Source organism: Bombina bombina, chromosome 5 (assembly GCF_027579735.1).
Source record: "Bombina bombina isolate aBomBom1 chromosome 5, aBomBom1.pri, whole genome shotgun sequence".
NCBI lineage: Eukaryota > Metazoa > Chordata > Amphibia > Anura > Bombinatoridae > Bombina > Bombina bombina.
The window spans coordinates 82,430,215-82,439,557 of record NC_069503.1 but is presented as its reverse complement, the minus strand read 5'-3'; the positions used below and the strand labels follow the sequence as shown (position 1 = coordinate 82,439,557).

The window sequence follows — 9,343 nt, the reverse complement described above, 5'->3', positions numbered from 1 at the left end:
GCTTAGGTCCTTGTTTGACTTATATTATTGAATTTCTGTGATGCCCCCCAAAGATAGGTTGGGAAGGAAATGTGAGGTATACTCTATAAATTCAATGCTCCAACAGTTATATTGGCTGATAATTCAGGTTGTAAATTCAATAGAGAACAATGGCCCCCTAGTGGATACCAGAGGAAAATCTTAAAATTCTACTGGAATACACGGGTGGTGTACCTAGAGCTGTCAGAGTTGAGATCTAATATATGCTTGGTGCTGGTTTATATCGTAGAATCAACTCTTGTAGCTAGGTTGGAATTTAGTTTGTGAGTATCCCACTTGGGTACTTGTATAGAAATAGGGGTAACATAAATTTGTAGTCACCACTCTCTGTGCATTAATATCTGTATATTGTAAGCTAAAGTGGCACAACTAGAGATCGCCCCCTGGTGAGTCCCTATGGCGCGTCCTAAGGTTCAACTGTAATGTGTTAATAATGTGGCTAGCTCTGACAATATGGTAATCTAATCATTGTTATAAATAAGTAGATGTCCTATGTATATTAAAAAAGAAATCTTTAATCGGTATAATACCTACTTAGTATGTTCTTAAAATAAACATATGGATTATCCTTATAATATAAACAATGTTTTCAAAGTGCACAGCTCTGGCTTATTATAGGTTGCCAGATATGCCCCTGGATGCTAATATCATATATAGCATTAGTGTACTGAACCTCTGGTTATCGTCAGATAGTGCTTGGTGCAGATTGTTGTACTGGATTGAACTTGTGCCACTTTATTTTATTTTGAATTCAGCTGGTTGGTAGCTTGTAAAGTGATACTGTAAAAATCACACCCTATCTGGATGCAACTTATTTTACAATTGCGCTGTATTACATAAAGTCAGTGTAAATAAAATTAGTTTAGCATGCTGCTGATTCGAGCACTTCCAGCTTCCGCCCAGAATAGCCCAAGTGTCTTACGGTAAGTGGGGAAACCCCAAGGTACTGGGATTTCCCGGCTATGCCGCAAGTGGAAGTGGTACGTGCCTACTGTTCAGTTACATATAAGTGTTTCTATCCTGTTATAATTGGACTAATAACAGGCCGGCTCCCGCAGGAGAGCACGCTGAGTCGCGCACTGAGTGAGATAAACGTATCGCAAATGTAACACAGTGTTATACTCGGTTTTTACAACTAATGCTCCAGACTGGATAGTGAAGTGGTTATACTAGAGTACACAAAAAGTCACACAACCAAACATGCTCTCAGTTTAAATTAAATTCTAATAACTCTTTCACTCCATTATTCGCACTGCTGCTGAGTTAAAAAAAGGGAGATACACTATCTGGCGGCATGTTTCGCCTAACGGCTTTGTCAAAGGTGGGGCGCATTATCCATTACATTTAGATAATCACAGGAAGCACCTACGATTAAGTTTTCCGTATAGAATATCAGCACACATAGATTCATCACTATTTAATTTAGATTTAGAACTTACACTTTTTTGGCACGTCACATTTAAGTTTTTTTACGTATAGTCCCTATCTTTTGTCTTATAACCCAACCCAGATATAGGCTATTGTATTATTATGTCATAACAGTTCTTGCCATGGAAATAATAGAATTGCCTTTCTCAGCAAAGTCAATAAACTGTCTTTTATCCGTTCCAAGTTAGGAAACCTGAGCCCTGCATTGGGGTTTTAACTATATTATCCTTACTCTCCATTCTGACAGAGAGGCGAGACATCGTTGTTCCATCCTATAACGGGGATATTAATGCCCCAGCTCAAAGTATAGTACTTGATTAATGTGAAATGTTTACTGTCACGTCGAGTGTATACCAGTGGGTTATCCGAATCCACATCCTATCACAAAGTACAGGGAAGGTGATGGAATCACACACCTTCTTTCTAACCAATAAAATGAGAGAGATACGTACCAATAACAAAAGCAGAATTTGACCAGCCTTTTAGAGTCAGCCAATAAAAGGCCAAGGTAATGGCGGGCGCTTAACCTTTGACAAAGCCGTTAGGCGAAACATGTCAGAGCCGCCGGATAGTGTATCTCCCTTTTTTTAACTCAGCAGCAGTGTGAATAATGGAGTGAAAGAGTTATTAGAATTTAATTTAAACTGAGAGCATGTTTGGTTGTGTGACTTTTTGTGTACTCTAGTATAACCACTTCACTATCCAATCTGGAGCATTAGTTGTAAAAACTAGGGTTGCACCGATACCATTTTTTTATGACTGAGTACAAGTACCGATACTTGTTTTCAAATACTCGCCGATACCAATTACCGATACTTTTTTTTTAATGTCATGTGACAGTTTACCAAGCACAATACAGACCAATTATTTAAGATTCCTTCTTTATAATTATAAAGGGATGTAATTCAAAGACATTATGAAATAATAACAAAGTTCACTAAACATGTTTATAAATAAAAAATATTACAATAAAATATTACATTTAAAGGGGTGATGCACTTGGGTTGTTGAGCCGTTATATAACATCAATCTGACATTTGTATGGAGGTTCGGCTCTAAGTTGAACAGTCTTTCACTTTCCAAACTACTGCATGAGGCAGAAAGATATTTTTTGGGCCATTTTAGCCAGAGCTGGAAATCTGTTTATTAACTGCCCAGTACTTCAGGGGTTTGTCTGAACGAGGTGCAGTGATCTCTCCTACAATAATACAAATAACAGCAAATTGTATTGGCAGAACAGTAGTAAACAATTTCTAGTTTAGTCTCCACTCCAGTTTAAAATGAAATGGGAACATGCAGTTTGAAAAAACGCCACATGATAGCATATGGGTAGGAAGTAGAGGTATCGGTTTAAGTATCGGTGCATTTGCACGAGTACAAGTACTCATGCAAATACTTGGTATCGGTACCGATACCGATACTAGTATCGGTATCGGTGCATCCCTAGTAAAAACCGAGTATAACACTGTGTTACATTTGCGATACGTTTATCTCACTCAGTGCGCGACTCAGCGTGCTCTCCTGCGGGAGCCGGCCTGTTATTAGTCCAATTATAACAGGATAGAAACACTTATATGTAACTGAACAGTAGGCACGTACCACTTCCACTTGCGGCATAGCCGGGAAATCCCAGTACCTTGGGGTTTCCCCACTTACCGTAAGACACTTGGGCTATTCTGGGCGGAAGCTGGAAGTGCTCGAATCAGCAGCACGCTAAACTAATTTTATTTACACTGACTTTATGTAATACAGCGCAATTGTAAAATAAGTTGCATCCAGATAGGGTGTGATTTTTACAGTATCACTTTACAAGCTACCAACCAGCTGAATTCAAAATAAAATAAAGTGGCACAAGTTCAATCCAGTACAACAATCTGCACCAAGCACTATCTGACGATAACCAGAGGTTCAGTACACTAATGCTATAAATGATATTAGCATCCAGGGGCATATCTGGCAACCTATAATAAGCCAGAGCTGTGCACTTTGAAAACATTGTTTATATTATAAGGATAATCCATATGTTTATTTTAAGAACATACTAAGTAGGTATTATACCGATTAAAGATTTCTTTTTTAATATACATAGGACATCTACTTATTTATAACAATGATTAGATTACCATATTGTCAGAGCTAGCCACATTATTAACACATTACAGTTGAACCTTAGGACGCGCCATAGGGACTCACCAGGGGGCGATCTCTAGTTGTGCCACTTTAGCTTACAATATACAGATATTAATGCACAGAGAGTGGTGACTACAAATTGATGTTACCCCTATTTCTATACAAGTACCCAAGTGGGATACTCACAAACTAAATTCCAACCTAGCTACAAGAGTTGATTCTACGATATAAACCAGCACCAAGCATATATTAGATCTCAACTCTGACAGCTCTAGGTACACCACCCGTGTATTCCAGTAGAATTTTAAGATTTTCCTCTGGTATCCACTAGGGGGCCATTGTTCTCTATTGAATTTACAACCTGAATTATCAGCCAATATAACTGTTGGAGCATTGAATTTATAGAGTATACCTCACATTTCCTTCCCAACCTATCTTTGGGGGGCATCACAGAAATTCAATAATATAAGTCAAACAAGGACCTAAGCTGTTACCACAGACTTTTATATTACTGTTAGACCAGTGATGTACCGCCATAACGCTTCTTAGTTTCATTCAATTTGAAATAATTTGTGACCTGTGGGTTGCATGGCCATTGGCCGCCCTTCACTCATTCACACTGACTGTAATTTTAATTCACATATTCCCCGTTTTTAAAGGGACATTAAACACTAAATACATGCTAGATAGAATGATACATTCAAAGAAAAGATTAGTCCATGACTAACATGTAGATGTATTTTTTAAAGTTTAATTAGTTGTTTAAAAAGTGACAAAATAAGTGTAAAGTTTTAGTGTCTAGAAAACACTGGGAGCTGCCATGTTGTAACTTGTGTTACCTTCTCTGCTGTGGCAAATTAGAGACAGTTATAAATAGGTCACTAGATTGTGCAGCCAATGGTTGTGCAGCCAATGGTTGTGCTGGATTTAACAGTGTTCTGCACTTCCATTTCTAACAGGAACTGAAAAGCTCACAATTTCAGAATGGAATTACAGGCAAAGAGGACAAAATAAATAATGAAAGTATATTGCAGAGTTGTTTTATTATATACAGTTTATCATTTTATATTACCATCTCAAAGTGTTTAATGTCCCTTTAATATTTCTAATAAATGTTAAGTTTTAAATCTGCCATTTCCTAGGATCTAGATTCCTATGGTAATTTGTGATAATTTTTTCCTCAGTGCTGTTGAGTGCTATTTATGTACATTCTTTCAATTGCCAAGGCAATTGGTATTTTTTAGTATGTTTCTTCCAATGTACAGCACCTAAGTCCCACAGTATATACTCTAATATTTTCCCTCACTGACAATAAGAGGGATAGGAGTCAAGTTAGGGACACAGCACCAGTAGTGCCGTCGTTTTTCCTTTGTCTATATACAGTGTGTATTAACCCCTTCACTAACACAGAAAGTAGCACAGTGTGTATTAAGCCTTCACTAGCATAGAGTAGCACAGTGTGTATTAACCCTTCACTAGCACAGAGAGCATCACAGTGAGTATTAACCCTTCACTAGCACAGAGAGTAGCACAGTGTGTATTAACCCTTCACTAGCACAGAGAGCAGCACAGTGTGTATTAACCCTTCACTAGAACAGAGAGCAGCACAGTGTGTATTATCCCTTCACTAGAACAGAGAGCAGCACAGTGTGTATTAACCCTTCACTAGAACAGAGAGCAGCACAGTGTGTATTAACCATTCACTAGCACAGAGAGCAGCACAGTGTGTATTAACCCTTCACTAGCACAGAGAGCATCACAGTGTGTATTAACCCTTCACTAGCACAGAGAGCATCACAGTGTGTATTAACCCTTCACTAGCACAGAGAGCATCACAGTGTGTATTAACCCTTCACTAGCATAGAGTAGCACAGTGTGTATTAACCCTTCACTAGCACAGAGAGCTGTACAGTGTGTATTAACCCTTCACTAGCACAGAGAGCAGCACAGTGTGTATTAACCTTTCACTAGCACAGAGAGCAGCACAGTGTGTATTAACCCTTCACTAGCATAGAGTAGCACAGTGTGTATTAAGCCTTCACTAGCATAGAGTAGCACAGTGTGTATTAACCCTTCACTAGCATAGAGTAGCACAGTGTGTATTAACCCTTCACTAGCATAGAGTAGCACAGTGTGTATTAACCCTTCACTAGCATAGAGTAGCACAGTGTGTATTAACCCTTCACTAGCATAGAGTAGCACAGTGTGTATTAACCCTTCACTAGCACAGAGAGCTGTACAGTGTGTATTAACCCTTCACTAGCACAGAGAGCAGCACAGTGTGTATTAACCCCTTCACTAGCACAGAGAGCAGCACAGTGTGTACTAACCCCTTCACTAGCACAGAGAGCAGCACAGTGTGTATTAACCTTTCACTAGCACAGAGAGCAGCATAGTGTGTATTAACCCTTCACTAGCACAGAGAGTAGCACAGTGTGTATTAACCCTTCACTAGCACAGAGAGCAGTACAGTGTGTATTAACCCTTCACTAGCACAGAGAGCAGCACAGTGTGTATTAACCCTTCACTAGCACAGAGAGCAGCATAGTGTGTATTAACCCTTCACTAGCACAGAGAGCAGTACAGTGTGTATTAACCCTTCACTAGCACAGAGAGCAGCACAGTGTGTATTAACCCTTCACTAGCACAGAGAGCAGCATAGTGTGTATAAATCCTTCACTAGCACAGAGAGCAGTACAGTGTGTATTAACCCTTCACTAGCACAGAGAGCATCACAGTGTGTATTAACCCTTCACTAGCATAGAGTAGCACAGTGTGTATTAACTCTTCACTAGCACAGAGAGCTGTACAGTGTGTATTAACCCTTCACTAGCACAGAGAGCAGCACAGTGTGTATTAACCTTTCACTAGCACAGAGAGCAGCACAGTGTGTATTAACCCTTCACTAGCATAGAGTAGCACAGTGTGTATTAAGCCTTCACTAGCATAGAGTAGCACAGTGTGTATTAACCCTTCACTAGCATAGAGTAGCACAGTGTGTATTAACCCTTCACTAGCATAGAGTAGCACAGTGTGTATTAACCCTTCACTAGCATAGAGTAGCACAGTGTGTATTAACCCTTCACTAGCATAGAGTAGCACAGTGTGTATTAACCCTTCACTAGCACAGAGAGCTGTACAGTGTGTATTAACCCTTCACTAGCACAGAGAGCAGCACAGTGTGTATTAACCCCTTCACTAGCACAGAGAGCAGCACAGTGTGTATTAACCCCTTCACTAGCACAGAGAGCAGCACAGTGTGTATTAACCTTTCACTAGCACAGAGAGCAGCATAGTGTGTATTAACCCTTCACTAGCACAGAGAGTAGCACAGTGTGTATTAACCCTTCACTAGCACAGAGAGCAGTACAGTGTGTATTAACCCTTCACTAGCACAGAGAGCAGCACAGTGTGTATTAACCCTTCACTAGCACAGAGAGCAGCATAGTGTGTATTAACCCTTCACTAGCACAGAGAGCAGTACAGTGTGTATTAACCCTTCACTAGCACAGAGAGCAGCACAGTGTGTATTAACCCTTCACTAGCACAGAGAGCAGCATAGTGTGTATAAATCCTTCACTAGCACAGAGAGCAGTACAGTGTGTATTAACCCTTCACTAGCACAGAGAGCTGCACAGTTTGTATTAACCCTTTACTAGCACAGAGAGCAGCATAGTGTGTATTAACCCTTCACTAGCACAGAGAGCAGTACAGTGTGTATTAACCCTTCACTAGCACAGAAAGCTGCAGTGTGTATTAACCCTTCACTAGCACAGTGTGTATTAACCCTTCACTAGCACAGAGAGCAGCACAGTGTGTATTAACCCTTCACTAGCACAGAGAGCAGCACAATGTGTATTAACCCTTCACTAGCACAGAGAGCAGCACAATGTGTATTAACCCTTCACTAGCACAGAGAGCTGCACAGTGTGTATTAACCCTTCACTAGCACAAAGAGTTAAACAGCACTTACTATCCCATTGCCTGGCACAAGCAGATGAATAACATGCATTAAAAGAACAACAATTATAACAATATATAAACTTTTTAAGAAGACTAGAAAGTCACTAAAACGTTTATCACACAATACACAGCCTGACTCACTCACCGAGCTGTAGCTGTACAGGAAGTAAATGGGAGGGAACAATAGAACACTGGAGCTCCACTCTAGACAGGAAACATGTGACCTCCACTCAAAGTTTTTTTTGTTTGCTTTTTTTTTTTTTTTTTTAAATCAACTTTAATGTAACAAACAACTAATAGACAATAATTCTGAAATAGAAACATTTTGCAGCTTTCTTGTTCTTAATGTTCATTCACAGTGGTTTATGCTGATTGTCACTTATAAGGTAACTACTGTGAATGAACATTTACCCCTTAAGGACCAGACCATTTTTCAATTTCTTACCCTTAAAGGGACACTAAACCCAACATTTTTCTTTCATGATTCAGGTAGAAAATACAATTTTAAACAACATTACAATTTACTTCTATTATCTAATTTGCTTAATTCTTTAGATATCCTTTGTTGAAGAAATAGCAATGCACATGGGTGAGCCAATCACACAAGGCATCTATGTGCAACAACCAATCAGCAGCTACTGAGCCTATCTAGATATGCTTTTCCGGAAATTATATCAACATAATTACGCAAATTAGATAATAGAAGTGAATTAGAAAGTTGTTTAAAGTGACATGCTCTATCTAAATCCCAAAAGAAAAAAAAAATGGGTTTCATGTCCCTTTAAGGACCAGGGCTATTTTTAAATTTCTGCAGTGTTTGTGTTTAGCTGTAATTTTCCTCTTACTCATTTACTGTTCCCACACATATTATATACTGTTTATATACTCATTACTGTACTCACACATATTATATACCGTTTATATACTCATTTACTGTACTCACACATATTATATACCGTTTATATACTCATTTACTGTACTCACACATATTATATACCGTTTTTCTCGCCATTAAATAGACTTTCAAAAGATATCATTATTTTCATCATTGTATTTAATTTACTATAAAAAAATTATAAAATATGATGAGAAAATGGAAAAAACACACTTTTTCTAACTTTGACCCCAAAATCTGTTACACATCTACAACCACCAAAAAACACCCATGCTAAATAGTTTCTAAATTTTGTCCTGAGTTTAGAAATACCCAATGTTTACATGTCCTTTGCAAGTTATAGGGCAATAAGTACAAGTAGCACTTTGCTATTTCCAAACCACTTTTTTTCAAAATTAGCGCTAGTTACATTGGAACACTGATATCTGTCAGTAATCCCTGAATATCCCTTGACATGTATATATATATTTTTAGAAGATATCCCAAAGTATTGATCTAGGCCCTTTTTGGTATATTTCATGCCACCATTTCACTGCCAAATGTGATCAAATAAAAAAAAGTTCATTTTTTCACAAGCTTTAGGTTTCTCACTGAAATTATTTGCAAACAACTTGTGCAATTATGGCATAAATGGTTGTAAATTTTTCTCTGGGATCCCCTTTGTTCAGAAATAGCAGACATATATGGCTTTAGCGTTGCTTTTTGGTAATTAGAAGGCCGCTAAATGCCGCTGCGCACCACATTTGTATTATGCCCAGCAGTGAAGGGGTTAATTAGGTAGCTTGCTCTAATCACAGCTTCCCCCCGGGGGGAATCTTGACCGGATGCAACGGTGTGAGGAAGCCGGATTCGTCATTTTGGGTAGCAAGTTTAGGTTGGTTATTTTTA

At 38.7% G+C, this 9,343-nt stretch overlaps 1 protein-coding gene across 1 annotated transcript in view; it reads right to left on the bottom strand.

Annotated features, from left to right (window-relative positions):
• LOC128659926 (gastrula zinc finger protein XlCGF57.1-like) overlaps positions 1–7,750 on the bottom strand; it is a 35,041-nt gene extending 27,291 nt beyond the window's left edge. The window contains exon 1 of the mRNA XM_053713512.1: positions 7,706–7,750. The gene's annotated coding sequence lies outside the window, so the exon portion shown is untranslated. The remainder of the gene's footprint in view (positions 1–7,705) is intronic.
• Between the last annotated feature and the right edge of the window lie 1,593 nt (positions 7,751–9,343).